This window comes from Gorilla gorilla, chromosome 12 (genome assembly GCF_029281585.2).
Source record: "Gorilla gorilla gorilla isolate KB3781 chromosome 12, NHGRI_mGorGor1-v2.1_pri, whole genome shotgun sequence".
Classification (NCBI taxonomy): domain Eukaryota; kingdom Metazoa; phylum Chordata; class Mammalia; order Primates; family Hominidae; genus Gorilla; species Gorilla gorilla.
In genome coordinates this window covers 106149866-106174192 of record NC_073236.2, presented here as the reverse complement: position 1 = coordinate 106174192, position 24327 = coordinate 106149866, and positions in this window count along the sequence as shown.

The window sequence follows — 24327 nt, the reverse complement described above, 5'->3', positions numbered from 1 at the left end:
TTGTTTGTTTGTTTGTTTTTTCTTTTTTGAGATGGAGTCCCTCTCTGTAACCCAGGCTGAAGTGCAGTGGTGCCATCTCAGCTCACGGCAACCTCCACCTCCTGGGTTCAAGCGAGTCTTATGCCTCAGTCTTCCTAGTAGCTGGGATTACAGGTGCCCGCCACCACACCCAGCTGATTTTTTTGTATTTTTAGTAGAGATGGGGTTTCACCATGTTGGCCAGGCTGGTTTCAAACCCCTGACCTCAAGTGATCTGCCCGCCTCGGCCTCCCAAAGAGCTGGGATTACAGGTGTGAGCCACCGCACCCAGCCTGTTATTTGTAAGAATCAGAGTTCAATGAGAAAAATATAAATCATCCTAGGCATTTCCAGGATTTTTGAGGAGAAAATAATGTTTTGCAGGGTGCTTACAAAATTGTAGGAAAGACCAGAAGAAGAGAAAGCAGAAGGCAGAGGTCCTCCTACAAACTAGGAAATTGTAGGCAGGTGCTGCCCCCATTCAGCTGAAGCCTGACTGCAGACCACAAGACCCAAAAAGGAAGCTGCTGTTGGCATTGCTCCCAAGTCTGAACTTCTGTGGAAGGAAGAAGAGATTCCATTCCCTTCTGCCTTTTAAATCTCCTGTAAGTCTTCGCTTTGGTGGAATCTCAACTGAAATCCTACCGGCAAGGGATTCTGAGTTAATGTGGCTCCCAAACTTCTCGCCCCTGCAGTATGAGAATACAGGAGAGTGCTAAAATAATTCTAAGCGGTAGCTAGTATAACATGACTTCAGAAATGAAAGCACTGGCCAGGCACAGTGGCTCACGCTGGTAATCCCAGCATATTGGGAGGCCGAGGCTTGAGGCCCAGAGTTGGATATCAGCCTGAGCAACATAGCAAGATCCTGTTTCAACCAAAAAAAAAAAATAAAATGACACTTTGGGAGGCCGAGGCGGGCAGATCACGAGGTCAGGAGATCGAGATCATCCTGGCTAACACAGTGAAACCCCGTCTCTACTAAAAATACAAAAAATTAGCCAGGCGTGGTGGCAGCGGACGCCTGTAATCCCAGCTACTAGGGAGGCTGAGGCAGGAGAATGGTGTGAACTCGGGAGGTGGAGCTTGCAGTGAGCCAAGATCGCGCCACTGCACTCCAGCCTGGGCAACAGAGCGAGACTCTGTCTCAAAATAAATAAATAAAATAAAAAGAGTGCGGGGTAGTGGCAAGTGCTGGTAGTCCTAGTTACTCAGGAGGCTGAGGTGGGAGGATCACTGGGGCCCAGCAGTTTAAAGCTGCAGTGATCTATGATCCTGCTACCACTCTCCAGCCTAGGTGACAGAGGGAGATCCTGTTTCAAAAAAAAAAATAGAAGTACTGATCAAAATAAACATTATAGATTTTAACCAACTACAAATCAGATGAAATAACACTAGGAATGTTGTACTGTTTTCTTACATGAAGCCATCCACTTCTGGTAAATTTAGCCTTGGGTGGATGCGCTTTAGAAGTTGAGATTCATTCTTTAAAATACTAGAGAGTTTACTACTATATTTTTGCTTATTTTTATATTTTACCTTTCTTACGTCTTTGGCTGCCTCATATTAACTTAAACCCAGAACATTTTTGTGTTAGTTTCTTATTGATGCTGTAACATATTACCAGAAACTTAGTGGCTTAAAGCAACACACATTTATTTTCTTACCATTGCAGAGGCCAAAAGTCTGAGATTAGCTTCACTGGGCTAAAGTCTAAGTGTGGCCCTAGCTGGGTTTTCTGGAGGTTCTGGAGTGGTGGTAGTGAGGGAGGAATGCGTTTCCTTGCTTTTCTAGCTTTTGGTTGCTGCCTGCATTCCTTGACTTCACCTCTTCTTCACATCATTCCAATCTCTGGCTTCTGTCATCGAATTTCCTTCTCCTCTTGTGTTGTCAAATCTCCCTCCACCTTCCTATTATAAGTAAATTTATGGTTACATTTAGGGCCCACCTGCATAATCCAGGCTAATCTCTCTATTATAAGATTCTCAACTGAATCATATCTGTAAAGTTCCTTCTGCCATTTAACGAAACTTGAACAGGTTGCAGGAATTAGGACCTGAATATCTTTGTGGGCTATTATTCAGTTTATCACAATATATAAAACATTTCTTTTCAAAGGCACTACCTTATTTCTGTTTTGTGCCAGTGCTTTTCTGTCCAAAATGCAAAGTTTATCCTATCACCAACTTTGGATATGAAATTTTATAGAAAGGACACTCAGGCAACTGTCACCCTTTCTGGGATGTTCCCTGTTTATATGGTGTAAAGTGCTTCAACTTCCCAGGCATAAAGCATCTTGGTGCTATGGATACATTTAAACCAACCAGCCAGCCAGCCAACCAACCAACCAACCAACCAACCAACCAACCAACCAACCAACCAACACAAATACTCTTAACTCTTAAAAAGACATATCCTAATTTTTCTTCAAAAGAAGTATTATCTCTTTTTCTTCTTAACACTTTGTTCTGCTTTTGGTTGATCTTGTTTCTCAAATCCCATATAGGTGGTATTTTGTTTGCTTAAGCAGGGTCTGCAACTCTGCTATAGTAAGAGGACTGGAACCAGGACTGGGCTCTTTGCTCCCCAGGTCCTAAAATATGCCCTTTTTGCTCCACATTCTTAGACCTTGCTTAACCCCAGTGGTCCCTATTTTCCCAAGGAAGGAGAGTTCCCATGGTATTTTTTGCTTGCCAGTTTCTGGTTCTTATGGTTCTTTCATTGGGGATAATCGTTCCTCTCTGAGTTCTTAGCGATAAAGACAAGCGGGTAGTTGGGGCACCATGAATCTTTCTATCAACTGACCACTGATTTCACTCAGATTACATTAGAAGTCTCTTTACTACAGCAGGATTTTACTTCAGAAGAAGAAAGATGATACAGAGTAAGAACATGCAGTAATTGGAGGTGAACAGTGGCAAATGGCCATATAATCCCTCAATCTTGGGGATGTGTATTTGTCTATTTCATTTAAACATGGGGAGGATTAGTGTTCTGAAAATCCAAATTAAATTATGCAAACACTATCTGTATATAGAATAAAACGACTGAAAAACTAACTAGAATTAATTGGAATTCCTAACCAATTTTCTGCACATTCTTTCTGCTTTGTTATGATTTTCCTTTTGGAAATGGACTAATGTAACCTACTAATCTTAGGCAGAATTGCTTACTTTCTAGGATAGCAAAGTAATTAAAGACTTGTTTTTATGAGAGAATTTTATTTTTGTTCCTGTCTGGAATAGAGTAAACAAAGATCTAATTTACGTCAACAAAACACTTTATAAAGCTGAGTAAATGACAATGTCAATAAACACATGAAAGGAAGATTTGCTTCCAATTCATTGGGATTCATTGACGTGATGAAAATCTCATATCAACATTTCTTCTGGAACTAAACCTTTGGATAAAGTAAAAATGTATTAGCACACTCTTTTTGCCTCTATCTTTTTGCATGCTCATTTCTCCCCATCTTTTTCCTGTGTAACGAAGTGACATTCAGGCAACACAAAGATGGGCAGCAGTTAGAAAAGGACAGGCCCCCTAATGGATTCTCAATGTTTGGTTATAAAGTTGGATTACTTGCTGGCACCTAACATTAGACTACTTGATGCAAAACCTCTTTTCCAGCCTGATGCTCCATTCCATCAAGCTAATTATCCCAAGCTAGAAGCACAGAGGGGTCACTTATGTGTGGGCCTTCCTTGTTAAAGCAATTTTTTTTTACGGGCCAAGGAGGAAAGTCTTCAATTTGGACTCGTACAGAGGATTTCCTTTGTCCTGTGAAACAGTCAGATGTTCAGGAATGATCCTTTATTTACACAGGAAGTTTCTAACAATAGATCCTGATTCTGCTATTAGTTTTCCTCTTTCTCATTTATTCTAAGAGAATTTGAAATTCAAAAAGAAAAGAGAAGAACTGTGAAAAAGCATGATGTCTTGAATGTGCTATTGAAGTGAAGATTAACCTTTATAACAGGGCATCTGCTATGCCACAGCTCTATGTGTAAAGTCTGTTTACTAAAGAGGGTATTAATCAAGACATAGGCATCCATTTATAATCTCTTTGCACTGTTGCTAACTCCAGAGTGAGCTAGTGAGTAAGATGGCTGAAGCCTGACAGCTAATTTAAAGCCAAGGTCTTCACTGTCCAGAGATTTATCAGAGTCAAGCAGCTTGTATCTTTTATGACTTGCACCTTCTTCTTTTTCAGAGGTAGTAAATGAAAAAGATGGAAAAAGGAGGTGCCATCTATTGCAGCTGTGTAAAATCACATAAACACCATGCCCTGGGCTTTCATTATAACACCACCTTGTTAGCTAATTACTGTCAGCATTAAATTACAGAGTCAGGAGGCCCCACTCAATACCAATTCATTCATTTCAGGTCACAGTTTGGCAGAAAACCTGTAGCGAAAGGCCAAACCTTTATCCGCTAAACCTTTTATTTGTGACTAAACAAAAGTCTTGACAAGTAATATAATTTGCATCAAGCAGGGCTACACCAAAGGCCGATTAATAGTTTTTTTTTATTTAATAAAGATTTGCTTTATCCTCTAGTCTACTTGACAGGACTTATCATTTTGCATACCAAAAGACACAAAAGCTTGTAGATTATTTTTTTCTCAATTCAAGCATTGTGTCTAAGTATTACCAACCTTACAATCAATGAGTAACATGATTAAAAAAATAAGCTCAACATTTTACATTTCTCAGATCTGAGCAGTTGGTTTTCCATACTGTGCTGGGGAGGTAAATTTTTGGTGGGGTTGGTTTTATAATACGTTGATTGGAGAGATTTACTATCACAACCTTTTAAAATTCCATTATTGTACAATTTAGAACACAGGTGGTGAGACCAAAATGGGCTTTTCAGAAGTGTAGAAAGCTTTTAATCTGCTTAGGTATTTTCTGGGATGAAAAGGTATATAAAGCTACTAATTTTGCAGAGGGGTTGATTTTCTTTTTTACTATCTAGGTGTCATTCTTCAAACAGCTTATTTAGGGAAAAAAATCAAATGTATTTCAGCCTCGTATATATGGTTGGCAGTTTGTCTTAGCTTCTTAAAGTGATTTTCTGATTATATAGAAGATTGACATGAGAAATTCAAAATCAACATATCTTAAACTCATGCCGGTGAGTTTGAATGATGATATTAATCCATAAGAATCAATTTCTTCTGATTTGCTGTGCTTGGGTTTTACAACATAAGGAAAATGCATTTGGTGAAAACACTTGTTGCTTTGAGTGAAGAGTTATTCAAACCTTAATCAGGCAAGAGCCTAGACTAGGCACTTTCTCACATATGACCTTATTTATTTAATTCTCACAAGGATGGTGTGAGTTACAGATAATTCTGTATTACAAATGAGGAGAGTCAAGCTAAGCGAAGTTAAATATCTTCCTGAAGGCCACATGCTCTTAAGAGAATTGAAACACAAGTATTCTAACTTGAAAGTCACTGACTTTTCTGCTAGAACACTGTCCCTTCTGAACACAAATTGTCAGGAGGGTAAGATTATATCTCTTGTTGAGCTCATCATTGCTGTTCTCAATGGTCAATTTTAAAATGCAGCACCCCCCAGGAAGGTTTCTGGAAGCATACTCTTGTTCTCTGTTAATTGGCAAACCAAGAGTTCTTCTTCAATTCATGGATGGCTTTGGTAGCTTTCACACTTGTGAACATAAGCAGTTCACTCAGGTGTTGCTCTGATGTGCCAATTGTGTTTTCTCTCATTTTAAGTCAACCGGAAGACAAATAAATACTCATGACAAGTTGTTAACAGAGTGGAAACTGCTAATTAGAGGGTTTAACTGAAGTGGGTGAGTATGAAAATGTAGTAGTCTGTGGGAGTCCTTAAGATTGTAGACCTCTGAGACTTGGCGGAGATTGGGGCCCGGCAGCTACATTTACAATACAAACATTGTACATCTGCCCCTCTGATACGGTTTGGCTGGGTTCCCACACAAATCTCAACTTGAATTGTATCTCCCAGAATTCCCACGTATTGTGGGAGGGACCCAGGAAGAGGTAAGTGAATCATGGGGGCTGGTCTTTCCCGTGCTATTCTCGTGATAGTGAATAAGTCTCACGAGCTCTGATGTGTTTATCAGGGGTTTCTGCTTTTGCTTCTTCCTCATTTTTCTCTTGCTGCCACCACGTAAGAAGTGCCTTTTGCCTCCCACCATGATTCTGAGGCCTCCTCAGCCATGTGGAACTGTAAGTCCAATTAAATCTTTTTTTGTTCCCAGTTTTGGGTATGTCTTTATCAGCAGTGTGAAAATGGACTAATAGACCCTCCTTTATTAGGGCCTAGTGAAAGGTAACCTTTCTACTATGATGGATTTCATAATTGTAAAATGGTTGCTAGTGAGGCATCAGTTTTAAAAATATGTTTTGTGTCTTGTCTATACTATTTTCCTGATGAAATCAGGGTGAGGCAGGCTTTTTGAGTGTCTCCGAAGGGCTTGGCACTGAAGGGGGCGATATTAAATAGGACATAGTCCCTGACTTCAAGGAAACGATAGTGCAGTTGAGCAGCAGAAATGGGCAGATGTTTATGATGATATGTACAACAATAAAAAGTGCACAGTATAGAGTAGAGGCACAAGAGGGTGTTAGGAACTCTGGGTATGAGGGCTAAGGAAGGCTTTCAGAAAAGGTGGCGTTAAAGAATAAAAAGGGATTTGCTAAGCAGAGAAAACTACAGGTTCAAAGGCAGGCAAGAGGATGTGAAACAGCATAACTCAAATGCCATGGGTCCAGGGTTGAATCAGGTCAGTGGAAGGGGTACACAGGAAGGCAGATGTTAGGTTGTGAAGAGACCTGTGGACCATGGAGCTCGGCCATTGTCTTCAAGGCCACTGAGTGCCACTGAAGGGCTTTAGCAAAGGATTGCCATGATCAGATTTGTGGTTAGGAAGCAATACTCAACAGTGTGGGGACAGATTTTAGAGTGACAAAACTAAAAGAATGGACACCAATTAGGACTTCATGTCATATTATCTTTAATTACAAATGGATTAAAAACACTGGCACTCTTTTTTTTTTTTTTTTTTGAGATGGAGTCTTGCTCTGTTGCCCAGGCTGGAGTGCAGTGGCTCGATCTCGTCTCACTGCAAGCTCTGCCTCCCAGGTTCACGCCATTCTCCTGCCTTAGCCTCCCGAGTAGCTGAGACTACAAGCGCCCACCACCACGCCTGGCTATTTTTTTGTATTTTTAGTAGGGGGTTTCACTGTGTTAGCCAGGATGGTCTCGATCTCCTGACCTCGTGATCTGCCTGCCTTGGCCTCCCAAAGTGCTGAGATTACAGGCGTGAGCCACTGCACCCAGCCAAAACACTGGCACTCTTAAATGATTTCTAAATTTGGTGATGGTGCTGCTGTTTTATTTTTTTGATACAGACTCTTGCTCTGTTGTGCAGCCTGGGGTGCAGTGATGCAATCATGGCTCACTGCAGCCTCAAACTCCTGGGCTCAAGCTATCCTCCCGCCTTGGCCTCCTGAGTATCTGGACTATAGGTGTGTGACACCACACTCAGATAATTTTTTTTTTCTTTTTCGGTAGAGATGGGGTCTTGCTTTGTTGCTTAGGCCTGCTGTCATAGTTTAATGTTTATAAGTGACTAAATTGATCAACCTTGGTTTTAAGCTGGATGCCCCAGGGAAAGAGATGCTGAGATGGAAATCTGTGGAGAATTGCTCTCAAAATCAATACCTGTAGGGCAGTGAAGAAAGCAGGACTGGGCAGAGAGAGGAGGTGGGCTGTGCTGCAATCAAGACAGAAGAATCAAGCCAGCCCATGGGGCACTAAGGACTTGGATGACTCTTGCAAGGGGTTGAATTTTTATAACTCTGTGGCCAGTCACTGGATGTGGTCTGCTTCCAGGGAAGTGGAGAGACTGTCTTAGGCTCTGGGCAATTCCTGGAGTGGGATTCAGCTAAAAGACATCAGCTGCAATAGTCTGGCAACTGGGGGAATGAATGCTTTAGTCTATGAGAACTCAGCCGAGTGATCAGATGCAAGAGGGCATCCACTATCACTAAAGACATTAAAATCCCCCTGAGTACACTCTTGTAGCGTAATCACGTTCATGTACAGACTCTCTTAGGCCTTAGCACTTGCTTTTTCCTCTGCCTGGTTATTCTTTCCCCGGATCTTTTATGCTGCTGAATTTTTTCTTGATACTTGGTTTTCACTTCTAATATCTCCACCGAGAAGGCTTTTCTGACTACCCTGTGTAATCAGCCACCACTCCTAACAGTCACTGTCTAGGACATCACCCTGTTTTCTTTTCTTTATATAGTGGAATAAGATAAATATAAATCTCATTATCTGTCCTCCCATCCCTAAAATGTGAGCTCCAGGGAACTTTTTCTGTCTTGTTCACTGCTGCATCCCCTGTAGGCAGAACAGGGCAGATCACGTAGTAGATGAACAATCAATATTCGATGAGTAAATAAATAAAAATGAAATTTAAGAAAATGGATACCAGAAAAATTAGAATTTTTCAAATAACAAATTTTGAGAAATTATTTTGCTTTTGACACTGGTAAAAAATCAAGTCCAGGCTGGGTGCAGTGACTCATGCCTGTAATCACTTTGGGAGGCTGAGGCGGGCGAATCATCTGAGGTCAGGAGTTCAAGACCAGCCTGACCAACATGGTGAAACCTCTTCTCTACTAAAAACACCAAAAAATTAGCCAGGTGTGGTGGTGCATGCCTGTAATCCCAGCTACTCAGGAGGCTGAGACAGGAGAATTGCTTGAATCCAGGAGGCGGAGGTTGCGGTGAGCCGAGATCACACCATTGCACTCCAGCCTGGGCAACAAGAGCAAAACTCCATCTCAAAAAAAAAAAAAGAAAAAAAAAATCAAGTCCAGGAAAAGAATATGTGTTTCACCACTCTTATACAGTTTTCAGTCACCCACAGAGAACTACTGGAGAATATCTCTCGATCATGTGAAACGGATAGGCCTCTGTCAAGAGCTAAGCTCTAAGATCTCACATTGAGTATAATTTTTTTTTTTTGCCTCTGGGAAATTTGAGGGCTTTTATTATTGTAAAAAAAAAAAAACTATCTTAGAGGAACATAAATTATCTAAAAGAGACTTTTGGAATTTCAACATAGAAATCACGAGTGGAATTTGGGTAGAATTGACCAGCTACTCCTCTATAATCATCTAAACCATCTTCCTTCAAATAGAAACAAACTGAAAAATGTAGTAATTTTCATGTGTAGAGGCAAAAAGGCACTTAGTACAGCTTGAAGACTCAAATTATTCTGGAAACAACACTGCGGTACTTGGCTTTAATTTGAACTCCATCTCTTAGAAACAGATTTTGAGTCAAGCCTCATGACAACTGCTGACTTCAGAAGGGCCGAAGATAGCAAGGCATGGAGGCAGAGCCCTTCTTATCCCTTCCTTTAGCCTTCCCCTGCCTGCTTCATCCCTGTTATTGTACCTTACATAGTGATCCCAGTCCAGGAAACACTCCTGTGTTTGTTTAAGAAGAATGGAAGGAATCTCTGGAAGTCATTTATTCCAGTTCGTTTCACTAGCCAGGAATGAATGGATATCATTTACTATACATTCACTTTTACTTATATTTAAATATTTAGATTCTTTTACTAAAATGTTGGGTTCTCTGATACAAGTAAGAGTCCAGAGAGAAAAACAGGCAACATTTTGGTAGTTATTAAAAGCACTGAGAATACTTAGGGCAGATCTGCAGTATTTTAAGCAAAAGAAGAGAGTCAAGAACTGCAGGGTAGCACAAGAGACAGTGCCTGGTATGCAGATTTGGCTTTACCTAAGGAAGTCCCATTTAAGAATTTGAGAAGCAGGCCGGGCACGGTGGTTCACGCCTGTAATCCCAGCACTCTCGGGAGTTCGAGACCAGCCTGACCAACATGGAGAAACTGTGTCTCTACTAAAATACAAAAATTAGCCGGGCATGGTGGCACATGCCTGTAATCCCAGCTACTTGGGAGGCAGGAGAATCGCTTGAACCCAGGAGGTGGAGGTTGCAGTGAGCCGAGATCATGCCATTGCACTCCAGCCTGGGCAACAAGAGTGAAACTCTGTCTCAAAAAAAAAAAAAAAAAAAGAATTAGAGGCCAGGCGCAGTGGCTCACGCCTGTAATCCCAGCACTTTGGGAGGCCGAGACGGGTGGATCACGAGGTCAAGAGATCAAGACCATCTTGGCCAACATGGTGACACCCATCTCTACTAAAAATACAAAAATTAGCCAGGAGTGGTGGTGTGTGCCTGTAGTCCCAGCTACTCAGGAGGCTGAGGTGGGAGAATCACTTAAACCTGGGAGGTGGAGGTTGCAGTCAGCCAAGATTGTACCACTGCACCCAGCCTGGGCCATAGAGCAAAAGAAAAAAAAAAAAAAGAAAAGAGAAGAATTTGAGAACCTTAGCCGGGCCACTGGCTCATGCCTGTAATCCCAGCACTATGGGAGGCTGATGCAGGCAGATCACTTGAGGTCGGGAGTTCAAGACTAACCTGGCTGACATGACAAGACCGCATCTCTACTAAAAATACAAAAATTAACCGGGTGTGGTGGCACATACCTGTAATCCCAGCTACTCGGGAGGCTGAGGCTGGATAATTGCTTGAACCTGGGAGGCAGAGGTTGCAGTGAGCTGAGATTGCGCCATTGCACTCCTGCCTGGGTGACGAGAGCAAAACTCCATCTCAAAAAAAAAAAAAAGAGAATTAAGCTCAAGTAGAGAGTGGGGCCTCAGTACATGGCGAACGCTCAGTCACTATAGGTGTTCAAATAGAGCATGTACAGCCCTTGCAAAGAGTATCCTAGAAAAAATTCAGGAAACAGAAGCAAGTTGATCTCTAAGGGCCCTTGCAACCTTAAAGTTTTGTGGGTACAGAGAGTGGCTCTCCATGATTTTGTGTCTCTAGATAGTTGTTTGTTGTGATAAATGCTTTACTTTTAAAATTGTAATTGTTATTCTCTTTAAATTCAAACTTTCCTTTGGAATTCCTTATCTTCCTAGACATTTAAATATGAAACTTATAAGTTATTTATAGATCAGTCTCTGTTTCTCTTTTTCTCATGCACGTCTCTCCCTCATCCTTGATCTGTTGATTTTTTAAATTAAAATAGTCTTTTATTTAGTTTTTATTTTTATGAAACTTTTACATACACACAGTTAAAACAAAAGTGTCCCTCACCCTTCATTTCCTCTTCTCTACAGGCAACCACTGTAAGTTCCTTTCACTGTTCCATTTGGTATATATCATCATACATCTACATAACAGGTTCATATTTCTAGGTATTGATTTTTTATATTTCGGCATGATTTATTGAATTCTCACTAGGAAAATAAGGATTTTATTCTCTTTCACCACTTTCCTTACCTCCTTTCTCATCCTTTCTCCCACTGTGTTATAACTTAGGCTAAAGCATTACTCAGTCTTACAGTATTATGACTGTTTACAATTGAGGCACACAGTTTGCATTTTCCTTCATGATTTAAAATTTGTTTGGATTTAATAATTATGCTTTTTGTTTGTGTGTGTAGTTTCTTTGCTTCCTATAGACATACACATCATTAATTCAAACCCAAACTCTTCTACATTTTTCCAAGTCTCTTCTCAATTCTTTAGTTAGGTGTGTCAGATAATTTATTGATGTTATCTTCTTGAATAAATGCTCTCCTAGAATCTTTTGGCTTGTTCTGGCCTGCTGCAGTCTGGACTGGTTGCCTCTGTAGCTGGTGTACAGCTAACATCCTATCTTGGGATTTTCCTTTCCCTGTTGATTCTTAGGCCTACTTTGTAGAACCTTTTCCTGTATCCCATGTCTTCTTTCTTGGTTGACTCTGTAAACCAAAAATAAAATTTGAAGGCCCCCCAACCATCTGAATGGACTTCCTCCACTAGGCCAGGGCCCTCCAAATTTAACCTGAAAGACTGGTTCAAGCCATGACAAGAAGGTGGGGCGGTGGCAGGGGGTGGGGGGGTTGGACACACCTCATTATGCCCTCCTACCTCTTGGAATTCAGCAAAAGCCCACCAGCCTTTAGCAGCAACGCAGACCTTAAATCTGATAAGAAACATTTACAATCTTTTCTCTCTGAAGCCTGCTACCTGGAAGCTTCATGTGCATGATAAAACTTTTATGCAACTAAGACATTGCTTTCTATTGATAATAAATCAACCAATTGTCAATCAGAACATTTAAAAATCTACCTATAGCCTGGAAGTCCTTGCCCCTCTTCAAGTTGTCCCACCTTTCTGGACCAAACCAATGTATATCTTAAATGTATTTGATTGATGTCTCATGTCTTCCTAAAATGTAGAAAAGCAAGCTTCACCCTTACCATTTTGGGCAAATGTTCTCAGGATCTCCTGAGGGCTGTGTCACAGGCCATGGTCACTCATATTTAACTCAGAGTAAACCTCTTCCGATATTTTACTGAGTTTGACTCTTTATAACACTTTCATTTCTGGTAGAGTCACAAGATTCCAGTGAAAGATTCTTCGAGGCAAATTTTTTGAGACTTTCAGAAGAGAATGTTTTTCTTCTACCCTCATACTTGATTGATAACTTTTGACTGAAGGTAGAATTCTAGAATAGTTTTCCCCTAGATTTTTAAATGCGTTATTTTCTGCTTTTTATGGTTAATGTTAAAAAACTAAGTCATTCTGGCTCCCAAAACTTTGTATGTAAACCGTGTTTTTCTCTCCTCTACCGCCTTGGAAACCTGTAAGATTTTCTCTTCTCTCTGAATATCCTGAAATTGTACAGTGACATCTATGTTGATGAAAAATGTCAAACTCTGTAAAATATTTGAAGAGATTTATTCTGAGCCAACTATGAGTGACCATCGCCTGTGACACAGCCCTCAGGAGGTCCTGAGGACATATGCCCAAGGTGGTTGGGGTATAGCTTGGTTTTATGTATTTTAGGAAGGCATGAGACATCAATCAAATACATTTAAGAAACACATTGGTTCATTTTTGATGTTCGTGACCTTCGGATTGAAGACTGGATAAAGAAAATGTGGCACATATACACCATGGAATACTATGCAGCCATAAAAAAGGATGAGTTCTTGTCCTTTGCAGGGACACGGATGAAGCTGGCAACCATCCTCCTCAGCAAACTAACACAATAACAGAAAACCAAACACTGCATGTTCTCACTCATAAGTGGGAGTTGAATAATGAGACCACATGGACATAGAGTGGGGGCATCACACAATGGGGCCTGTTGGGGGGTGGGATCCTGGGGGAGGGGTAGCATTAGGAGAAATACCTAATGTAGATGACAGGTTGATAGGTGCAGCAAACCACCACGGCATGTGTATACCTATGTAACAAACCTGCATGTTCTGTACATGTACCCCAGAACTTAAAGTACAATTAAAAAAAAAAAAGAAAAAAGAAATACATTGGTTTGGTTTAGAAAGGTGGGACAACTCAAAGCAGGGCAGGTTGGGGGGGCTTCCAGGCTATAGGTAAATTTAAACATTTCCTGGTTGACAATTGGTTGATGTTGTCTAAAGACTTGGGATCAATGGGAATGTTCAGGTTAAAGAAAAAGGATTGTGGAGACTAAGTTTTATTGTGCAGAGGAAACTCTTAGGTAGCCGACTTTAGAGAGAGCAGGTTGTAAATTGTTTGCTATCGGACTTAACAGGGTTCTTAGTTGATTATCTCCTGGATCTGGGAAGGAAGGAAGGAAAAGAAAGGAGGAAGGGGATTCTCTATAGAATGTGGATTTTTCCCACAAGAGACTTTGCAGGGCAATTTTAAGGTATGGCAAGGGAATATATTTTGGGGTTAAATATTTTTTTGCTTGTCTTATAATGTTATGCCAGAGTCAGATTGAAAAGTATAAGTCATGATATATAAGGTCAAATAAAACCCATCTGATGAGAACTTATGGTTTGTAGAGCATGACTCCCTAGACCCCTTAGGTAGGAATTTGGGTAAGATAAAAAATCGGAGTTTAGTCCTCATCTATTTTTATTATTTGTGCTGGCCACGTGAATTAAGCCTTTAAAGTCTAGAAAAACATGTCCTCTAGCTCTGGGCTATTTTCTTGAATCATTCCTTTAATGGTTTCCTCCCCTCCATTCTCTCTATTCTGCTGGAAACTCTACTATTTGGCTGGTGAATCTCCTGCGCTGGCTCTCTGATGTTGCTGTTGTTCCTCTCCTGGTTTTCAGCTCTCTTTTTGCTCTCCTCTCTGGGAGACTTCTCCACTGTTATTTTCCAATGTGTCTACTGAGTTTTTCATTTCTACCCTTGGATTTTTAATGCTTTATTTTGTCTCTTCTCTTTATTTTGTTTTAATAGCATTCTGTTTTTGTTTCATGGATATAATATCCCCTTCTATTTCTCTAAGTTAATCAATATTAGTTTTATTCCCCATGTTCCCTCAAGAGTTCATTCCCCCAACTTGCTTTTCTTAATCAGTTGATTAAATTTTGGTTTCTGTCATTCAGCTTAGTTACTTTCCTCATGTGTCTGGTGATTCTCCTGTGTGAGAGTAGGGAATTAGACTTGTATAGAAAATCTGCACAAAGCCTGGCATGGTGGCTCATGCCTATAATCCCAGCACTTTGGGAGGCCGAGGCAGGAGGATTGCCCGAAGCCGGGGTTTTGAAGACCCCCGTCTCTTCCAAAAAATACAAAAATTAGCTGGGTGTGGTGGCATGTGCCTTGACTCCCAGTTACTTGGGAGGCTGAGGTGGAAGGATCGCTTGAGCCCAGGAGGTGGAGGCTGCAGTGAGTACAGATTGCACCACTGCACTCCAGCTTGGGTGACAGAGTAAGATTCTGTCTCAAAAGAAAGAAAAGAAGAGAAAGTCTTACTGGTCTTAGTGGATGGTTGTTGGTTGTCATTTATGGGATGCACCACAGGATGATTTGGCTGGGCCTTTGCATATCTTCCAGTATCAGTTTTTCCTTTTGAGCTGGTCAAATTCACCCTAAAAGAATCTTTTCATCTCCTGTCTAGAAAATTTATGTGTATTGCTAGAATTCTGGGATCCAAATTGGAGAAGGGAGCTGGAAATCTTAGCACTGGACATGTAAACCCTAATTTCATACTCCCGCCTTCATTTTCCATAAATCACATTCTTTTCCTTATCTGTGCTACATACTCCTCAGTGTGGAGACCCTGTATTTTATTTTTTTAGAGAATAAAACTCTTGTTTGCAAGGAAGGAGGGGTTTTAGTGAACTATTTCTCAAACAACAGACTTCCAACCAGTCTTTTTCTTTTGACACAGAGGACAGATTCTCGCTCTGTTGCCTAGGCTGGAGTGCAGTGGTGCAACCTTGGCTCACTGCAACCTCGGCTCACTGCAACCTCTGCCTCCTGGGTTCAAGCAATTCTCCTGCCTCAGCCTCCCAGGTAGCTGGGACTATAGGTGCATGCTGCTACGCCTGGCTAATATTTTGTATTCTAGTAGAGATGGAGTTTCACCATGTTGTCCAGGCTGGTCTCAAACTCCTGAGTTCAGGCAATCTGCCCGCCTCGGACCCCCAAAGTGCTGGGATTACAGGTGTGAGCCACCGCACCCAGCTTTTCTTTTTTTAGAGACAGGGTCTCTCTTTCACACCCAGGCTGGAGTGCCATGGCATGATCCCAGCTCTCTGCAGCCTGGAACTCCACGGCTCAAGCAATCCTTCCATGTCAGCCTTCCAAGTAGCTGGTACTACAGGCATGCAGCACCATCCCTGGCTAAATTTTTAAATTTTTGTAGAGACGAGGTCTCCCTATGTTACCCAAGCTGGTCTCAAACTCTGGGCTCAAATGATCCTTCCACCTTAGCCTCCCAAAGTGCTGGGATTATGGGTGTGAACCAACGTACCTCTTATTTTTAACTCTGTTTCTATAAGTACCTGGTGCTGCCAATTCCTCAGGTTTTGGGGGATTCTGTGTTATAAATTGGGTTGCTTCAATCCATCATCTTTATCCATGAATTTCATTCTTAGAAATCTCTTATCTACCAAGGACATGTCAGTATCTTTATTATTTTTCAAATGTATGATGTTAATAGCTTTTAAAAATAACTTTGTTCTCTGTGGTAATATTAGTTTATGGTTTTAATTGGCTTACACTCTTTATGAACAAGCATAGAATACTGCCCAAATTTCACTTCGCACATGTCACTTCTTGCTCATAAAATGGTAATGAATCACTATGTAATTAAATACTATTTTTTATCCTGCATTCTAGGATCTTCGTGATGAATGTACATCTTTCTGGGCTAATATTCCGTTACTGTATACATTCAATTAAATAAGTATGGATTCTTCATGATTCCCTCTCCTGCTTTATGACTTCTTGTCTCTTTGTCTTTGTTTCTCACAGTTCTTAGAGCATGGAAGTTCCTCCCTACCCTTTTCTGACTATTGCAATCTTATTTCCCCCTCAGTGCTCATTTCCAGGGTGACCTCTTTCGTGAAATCTTTATTTCAGTATTCCTTCATTCATATAGTCATCTTTTTGCTCATTCACTGTATATTTACGGAGCTCCTAGCATGTGCTAGGCAATGTGCTAGGCTACAGGGATACAAAGTAAGCAACAAAGACATTGTCCCTGCCCTCATAGAGCTTACAGTGCAGTGGGAACAGGATGGAAGCGGGAGACAGATTTAAATAGTGACACAATAAATACCTAGCTATGAGTTGTGATGAGCATTAAGAAGAACCGATTGTGTCTAAAAAGTGAACAAAGTCTTCCCTACCTAAGTGACGTTTGGGCTACAATGTGAAGATAGGGAGGGGATGGAGCATTCTTGGTAAAGGGAAGAACAAGGGAAAATCTAGGAAGTGTGAAGGACTGAGGAATGTCCGATGATCTGAAGGAAGACCAAAGTGACAAGAGAGCAAAGCGATACAGTGGCAGATCATGGGAGTGGAGAGTTAGGCAGGGGCTAGATCAAGCAAGGCCTTGTGGTCTAAATTAAGGAATTTTGCACCTTACCATAAGGCTAATGTAAAGTTCCTGAAGTGGTTTGAGTGGGAAAACCTATGACTAGATTTGTATTTTTACCACATCACTCCACCTGCAGTGTGCAGAGAACATTGGGTAGGCTCAGAATGGAAGCAGGGAGGCTATTTAGGAGGCAGTGCAATTCATGCCTATGGGAGATAATGGCAGCTTGAACTCAGGCTATGGCAATGGTGATGGAAAGAACGTGAAAAATATTTAGAAAGTAAAATTGACGGGACTTGATGGACTGGATCTGGTAAGGGAGAGGGAATAATGAGGGAAGATTCCTGAATTTATGGCTTGTTCAAAGGGGTGGATGTTGATTCACTGAAATGGGAACATTGTCTCCTCTTTTAGGATATAAAAGAATAATGCAAGCCAAAATGTGCTGTTTTGCGTATGTTTTTTTCTGACTCTCCCCACTAAACTACAAGCATAGTGAAGGAGAGAATATGCTTCATCTCTGTATTTGCAGATCCTCCTATCCCCAAAGTGTCCAGTCCAGTGTTTATACCAGTGGAAGGAAGAGATAATGCTTGATTCTGATTTTGGAAACTGGAATGTGACTGAGAGTTGGACTTAAAAAAAATTAGGCGGCTTGGCGCAGTGGCTCACATCTGTAATCCCAGCACCTTGGGAGGACAAGGTGGGCAGATCACGAGGTCAGGAGATCGAGACCATCTTGGCTAACACAGTGAAACCCTCTCTCTACTAAAAATACAAAAAAATAGCCGGTCGTGGTGGCATGTGCCTGTAATCACAGCTACTCATGAGGCTGAGGCGGTGGAATAGCTTGAACCCGGGAGGCGGAGGTTGCAGTGAGCCAAGATGGCACCACTGCACTCCAGCCTGGGCAACAGAGTGAGACTCCGTCGCAAAAAAAAAAAAAAAAAAATAGGTTTAGGAAATATTTTTACCTCCATCTTCTAATATTTTTTTCCAAGTTGTATGAAAAACAAATGAGATGGCAAATATAAAAATATTTGTGAGAGAAAAAGGTCTCTCAAAAGGGATTTATGTCATTATAATCATTATACTTATGTTTTCTTTGGCCCTCACTTTAAGTTCCATATATTTCTCTTATTTGTAAAAAGGAAAACAAGGTAAGACATATTAACAAAGGATCTAATCAGTGCCAGATATAATGAGATAGATTTGTTTTTGCTATACACACCACTCCATGGGATGTCTGCTGGACCACTTCCAGCTATTATCCCATATGTGTTTGCAGAAACTTCTTCCTTACTTGGTGTATTACGTAGTATTTGTCCTCATTGAATCTTAATCAGTCTTTAAGTAAAAGCAATTACTTAATAAATGTTGAAATTAACTAGTTCTTGAAAGCATACAACGGTTTTCGTTAGGAAAACCTTTGTAAACATCATTAAAACAAATGTCATAGGACATTTGGAAGACAAAAGGTCTTTCTGGTTCATAGATTTCAAATACTGTAAGACCCATAAAACAGTGCAGCTTATCACCTAGCCAGTGTAAAGGATTGTGAAATACCCAGTGGTGCTGTCTTTGATGGTTAAAAAGGGTTTTTATTTATCTTTTGGGGTAAATTAACTATTTGGAAAATATCAATAATGAGGGACAGTCTTTTGCACTTTGATATTTTCTATTGCCTTATGTTACCACTGTACTATCAAGCAGAAAAATATTATATCCCTATCTGAGTGATATATCTACATTAAAGTTCAATTTCACCTCTGAAGTGAATATGAATTGTATTTAATGAAACTCTAAGAGCAGTTGTACAGAGTGAAAAGGCCAAATAATTTGGAATCAAATTTGTCAAGTAACATTTTACAAAAGTGACATATTTTCTTTTTTCATTCTTCATCATGCTCACAATTCAAAACTGAGTCCAAATGTCACATCCCCTGTTTTGATTCGTCTCTTCTCTGCCTGACAGAATTAGGCTTTTTCCTCTGGGCTGAAACAGCCCCTTTTCCTTTCCTCTGAAATAAAACTTGCAGCATGATATTGTAAATTTTGGGTTTCCTGAAGGGAAATGATTTTCTATTACTCATCTTTGAACCCCCTATGCCCATCAGAATTCTTGGCCCACAGCAAGAGCTCAACATGTTTGTTGAATGAATAATGTAAATTCCCCCAAAGCACATGAACTCATTTCATGCTAAAAAATTTCATGTTCAAATGTGTATTAGCTAGTTTCTGTAACAAATAAATTCCAAAATTTCAGAGGCTTGACCAAATGGAATTTTATTTTTTATTCATATAACAGCAGTGTGGTTGTTCTTGGTCAGCAGGAGGGTAGCTTTTAAGGACTCATACTCCTTTCTTTTATCTCTGCCTTTCTCTAGGGCCTCAGTCAGAGTCTTAAATTTGTGTTGATTTACATCTTTGTAATATATAGAAATCCCTGGATATATTCTTACATAATGCAATGTGTACTGCCTTAGGCAAGCCACTTACCTCTCATTAGTTCATATACTTAATATTTGAGAGTCTACTATATATAAGACAATTCTTTAGGCTCTTAGGATATAACAGCTAATGAAACAAAGATCTCTGCCCTTGTGGAACTTACATTTTATTGGAGGTAGACAATGAATAATGAGTTAAATAAATAAAATCATACACTATGTTAGATGGTGATAAGTGCTATGGAAAAATAAAAGGTGTGGCAAGGCAAAGGAGATTTAGGAGTATGTAGATGGTTAGTTGAAAGGGGGGTAGATTTACAGCATAGGGGAAATCAACAGTTCTGTTTTGGCCACTCACTTTACAGAAGGGCTGTGAAGGAGGCAGGAGGTTTGAGGAATCTGGAGTTTGTGGGAGAGGAGTAATCCTGACATAGAAACTTGAGAGTCATCAGTGTGTGAATGTGATTTGCACCCAAGAAGTGCATGGGACCTCTGAGGGAGTAAGGTTAGATTGAAAGGAGGTGAGACCTGAGGACTGAGCCCTGGGGACATCCCAGCATTCATAGATTTGTAGAGAAGGCAGAGCCAGCCTGAGACCGAAGAGTGCCAAACCAGGGGAAGGTTTGGGTGTCGGAACTTGATGTAGAAAGTGTTTCAAGGAGAGTGTAGAGAAGCACATCAAATGCGGCCAAGAGGATGAGGAAGATGAGGACTGAGAACTGTCACTGGCTTTGGAAAAAAGGAGATAATTGCTGATTTGGTAAGAGGCATTTCCATGGAGTGGAGGAGTAGAAAGCCTGATTAAAGTCGTTGGAGAGGGAATGAGGAAGTGTGGGTGGTAAATACATAGCACTTTTCCAAGGAGTTTTGCTGTGAAAGGGGGCAGCGAAGTGAGGTGGTAGCAGGGTATCACGCGCGTGTGTGTGTGTCTACCTATGGACAAAGGAGGTTGTTTTGCTTTCTTTTCCTCTTCTTTTAAAAAAAACAAACATGGGTATGTTGTTATGACATGTGTGCCACCAAAGGGAATGACCCAGTAGAGAGGAGGCATTGTTGAGGTATGAGAGATAGGAGAATTCAAGAAGTAAAGCCTTGAGATGGCCAGAGAGGATGTGATTCATAGCTCAAGTGGAGGGTCTTTCTTGAGGGAAGTGACACAGAGGGCAGCATGGCTAATAGAGAGCTTGGGCTCTGGATGAGGCAGCATCCCCTCTTTTATCCTATTGGACAATTCCCTAGTTTCAAATACATTCTTGATATGGATGCTTACCTGGATTTGAAGGATCTTATAACGCTGAAATTCACAACATGTTCTCAATTTGGTAGTGGAAGAGATAGTGAGAAGCTGTAACTTATGCAATGGTCGCCTGGCTGACTCTTCCTATCATTTTACTCTCAGTTTATCACTTCCTTGAGATACCACCCTCATCTAAATTATGTTCTGCTATTTGCTAATACAGAACACGTACTTCTCCCGTTATGGTACCTACCACATTTTATTTTAGTTTTTTGATAAGTTTTCTTGTTCTTTCACTTAACTAAAAGCTCCATGAGGAAAGCAACCATCTTTCTCTTTCTCTCTATTGTAACTCCAATAACTGCACAGCCCAGCGTCAAAGAAGAATTGAATACAGATATGCCTACCAGGCAGTGGGAATGTAATACATATATTTGTTGAAAGAATAAATAAATGAGATTGTGTATGAGAGAGTGTTCAGATTTAAACTAACTACCTTTTAGATTTTTTTAGCAAGATCTCAGGAAATCCTTTTCTAATTCAATGAGAGGTAGGGATTTATGTGGAGAAGAGTCTTTAATGATATCCACCCAGACATCCATTTTTTTTCCTTGCATTGTCACAAAACATCTGAATTAGATTATGGCTGAAAAAATATAATTGCGTTACATTCATGTGATTTAGTGACACAAATTATTTGTTAATAAAGCTTCTTACACATATGTAATAGATACCAATTTTTTTCCTGACATTCAGGGAATAATTTTATCTTTCTTGAGAAGGATTTTATGAGAACTGGTATTAGCTCCCACATGTGCAAACCAGTGAAAAATCCAATATTAATCATTTTTAAAGACGTCCAACGTTGTTTTGTACAGTCATGCTGTAGGCTTGTGTCATCCTTATAAAATGGTCCTGCAGCCTCTCAGTTCTTGAGTGGGGCAAATCCCTGGTCTCATCCAGGGTTGCAATTATGGCTGTTATTCTTATGGTCACATGATGCTGTGGCTCAGATGCTGGGTCCATTTGTGGTCCCATTTACGGGCCCAACATTGCTATTCCACATCTCCAGATCCAGGTCCTTGCTCACGTTCTGCAGAAACTCCACATGAGAGCATCTTGGGTAGGTCCCCAGACTGGGCTCCTGATGTCCTGCCCTGTACCCTTTAAGTGCCTGACACCTTTAAGACCCTGCCCCTGAGCTGCTGCAGAATCTGCAAACCTTGTCCTTATTCACAATCCTGCATTATCTAGTGGAGCAAAGCCTAATTCTCCCCTTCCAGTCTCCCCAATACAGAAAAATTCATCCTGCTTCTTCTTTCAAAACTAGGGCTTCAGGAAGCACTAGATAACCCAGAGCAGCTAGCCTCAGATCCACCACAAATGAACCTGTGTTTTTGGGAGTGAAAAGGACCTGACTTCAGGAACACAGAGGCTTGATTCCTTCCTTTCAGATAGATCTACAGCAACTGGGAACAAAAAAAGCACAAATTAATTTCCCAGTTGGCATCCTGCTATATAATATTTTCAATAAGTCACGTCGTAAACGCTCAATCCACGTTTGCTGAATGCACTGGTTTCTAACACTATACAAGAAACCCCTTTAATATACAGATAACATTTTTAATTAGCACTTTGCATAAATGGTTGGGCTAGAAGCCTTAAAAATTTGTGGTCTGGAAAGTAAAATTAAACATTACCTTTAACTTCACTGTTTTTAATATTCTTAATTTGTCTGAAACATTTTCCACACAAAACTGACCTATTTCTATGTGGCTGACTGAAGACAGTAAGCTCATGTAGGATTTAGCTCTTGATATTTTATTTTCTCTAGCTTACAAACAGAAATATTTATTTTAGTTGCCTGAAACATATACTCACGGTCAGATTTGGGGGTATGTAACCATTGTGTTTATAGGCAAAGAATGATCAAGTATCTGCATCTCTCTGTTCCTCTCCGGGATTTACTGTCAAAAGCCCATGCTTGCCCGGTCACAGTATCGCCTGGTCAGTCTAGCTTCTGTGGAAGTCTGTTATTTTCCTTGATTTCTTGGGTTAGAATGAGTGACCAGAAACACATTCTGTCTCCCAGGATACAAGCTTATTGGGGTTGCTGGAAAATGAGCACAATTTGGATCAGCTCATTAACTGCAATGGTTTTCAGAGCATCACACAGAGCATGTAACCCTATGTGGTCAAAGACATTGCCCATTAGCCAGCATCTGGACAATCACCTTTCCATGTGGTTTCTCTGAAAGATTTCACACTCTCTATAACTGAAGCAAGGAAAATAGAACACCTTTAATGAGCAATTACAATTAACACACTGACTCACTGAAAAGTCAAAATTGTGGTATGTTAGGTATTAGTATATATATTTGTAATCATGTTTGATTTTGATTGTCTTATAGCTAGCACTTTTTCTAAGAAGATTTTTTGAGTATTTTCGGAAAGAAACGATAGTTCTGATTCAATATAGATTCAAAGAAGACTACAGAGATATATGTGGCCCTGCCCATGACATTCTAGGTGGCCTCAGGCAAGCCATTTTACAGGTAGTGAGGGGCTGGGCTAAATCAGTGCTCCCCCATGATGGCTGAAAAATTAAAAATCCCCTCGAGAGCTTTTAAAAGTACCAATTTTCAGGTACTGCCCCAGATCGATTAAATCGGACATTGTGGGGGTGGGAGCTGGCAGTTGTATTATTTAATAGCTTCTCCAAATGATCTTACTGTGCAGCCAGGATTGAGAGCATTAGACTGGATGATCTATGCATGTTTTACCAGCTTTCACAGTCTATGAATTATTTCAGTGTGTTTTCCCTGGAAGGAAATTTCTATTATACTGCAGTCTTTTTATTCAAACTTTTGGTGGCATTTCCCTTATTTTTCAATGTAAACATTATTTAGATAATTTGAAGAAATAAACATCACAATTTTGTATCTGAGGTTTCTAACAACATAGAGCTGGAGAGGAGGGCAGTTTTGGTGTTAGCTGGGCTGTGAGTCTATATGCAAGTAAGGGGTGGTCTCCAATGCCTGTCAGTTACTTGACCAGTGTGTCTGTGACCCAAGGGCCTGGCTGACTCCCTCAAGGGTAGTCCTGCCTCAGCACTAAGGTTAGGACCCAGAATCATCTGAGCACTGCTGAATAGAAGTCCTTTAAGTTGACATGTAAGAATCATTGCACAGAACTCCTAGTGTGAAGGATGCTAGGTGGTGTTCATGTGCAGCTGGGTTGAGAAACATTGACCACACTGATACAATCTAATTCCTTATAAAATGTAAAATATAATTGGCACCTTGTAATTTAATTACTATATGCATAGCATAAGACTAGCTGTGTAGTTTAGGCTAAATATGTTCTCTGTGCCAGAATTTTGATCTGTACCATGGAGCTAATAATAGTACCTTTTAATTGATTATAATGAAGCTTGGTTGAGATGATTGAGGAAATGAGCTTAATTTAGTGCCTGGAACATGGTAATCACTCAAAAATGTTACCTATTATTACTAAAACTATGGCCATCACTATTGTTATATTATTCTTTTTTCCTGCTTTTACCTTTATATTGATATTAAAAAAAATTATGGGTGTGGGTGTGTGGGAAGGGGCAAGCCTTCTTTTCTATGATTAACAGCAGGAGCTGATGGGAACCAAAAGTTCCAGGGAATTAAAAAAATATATATA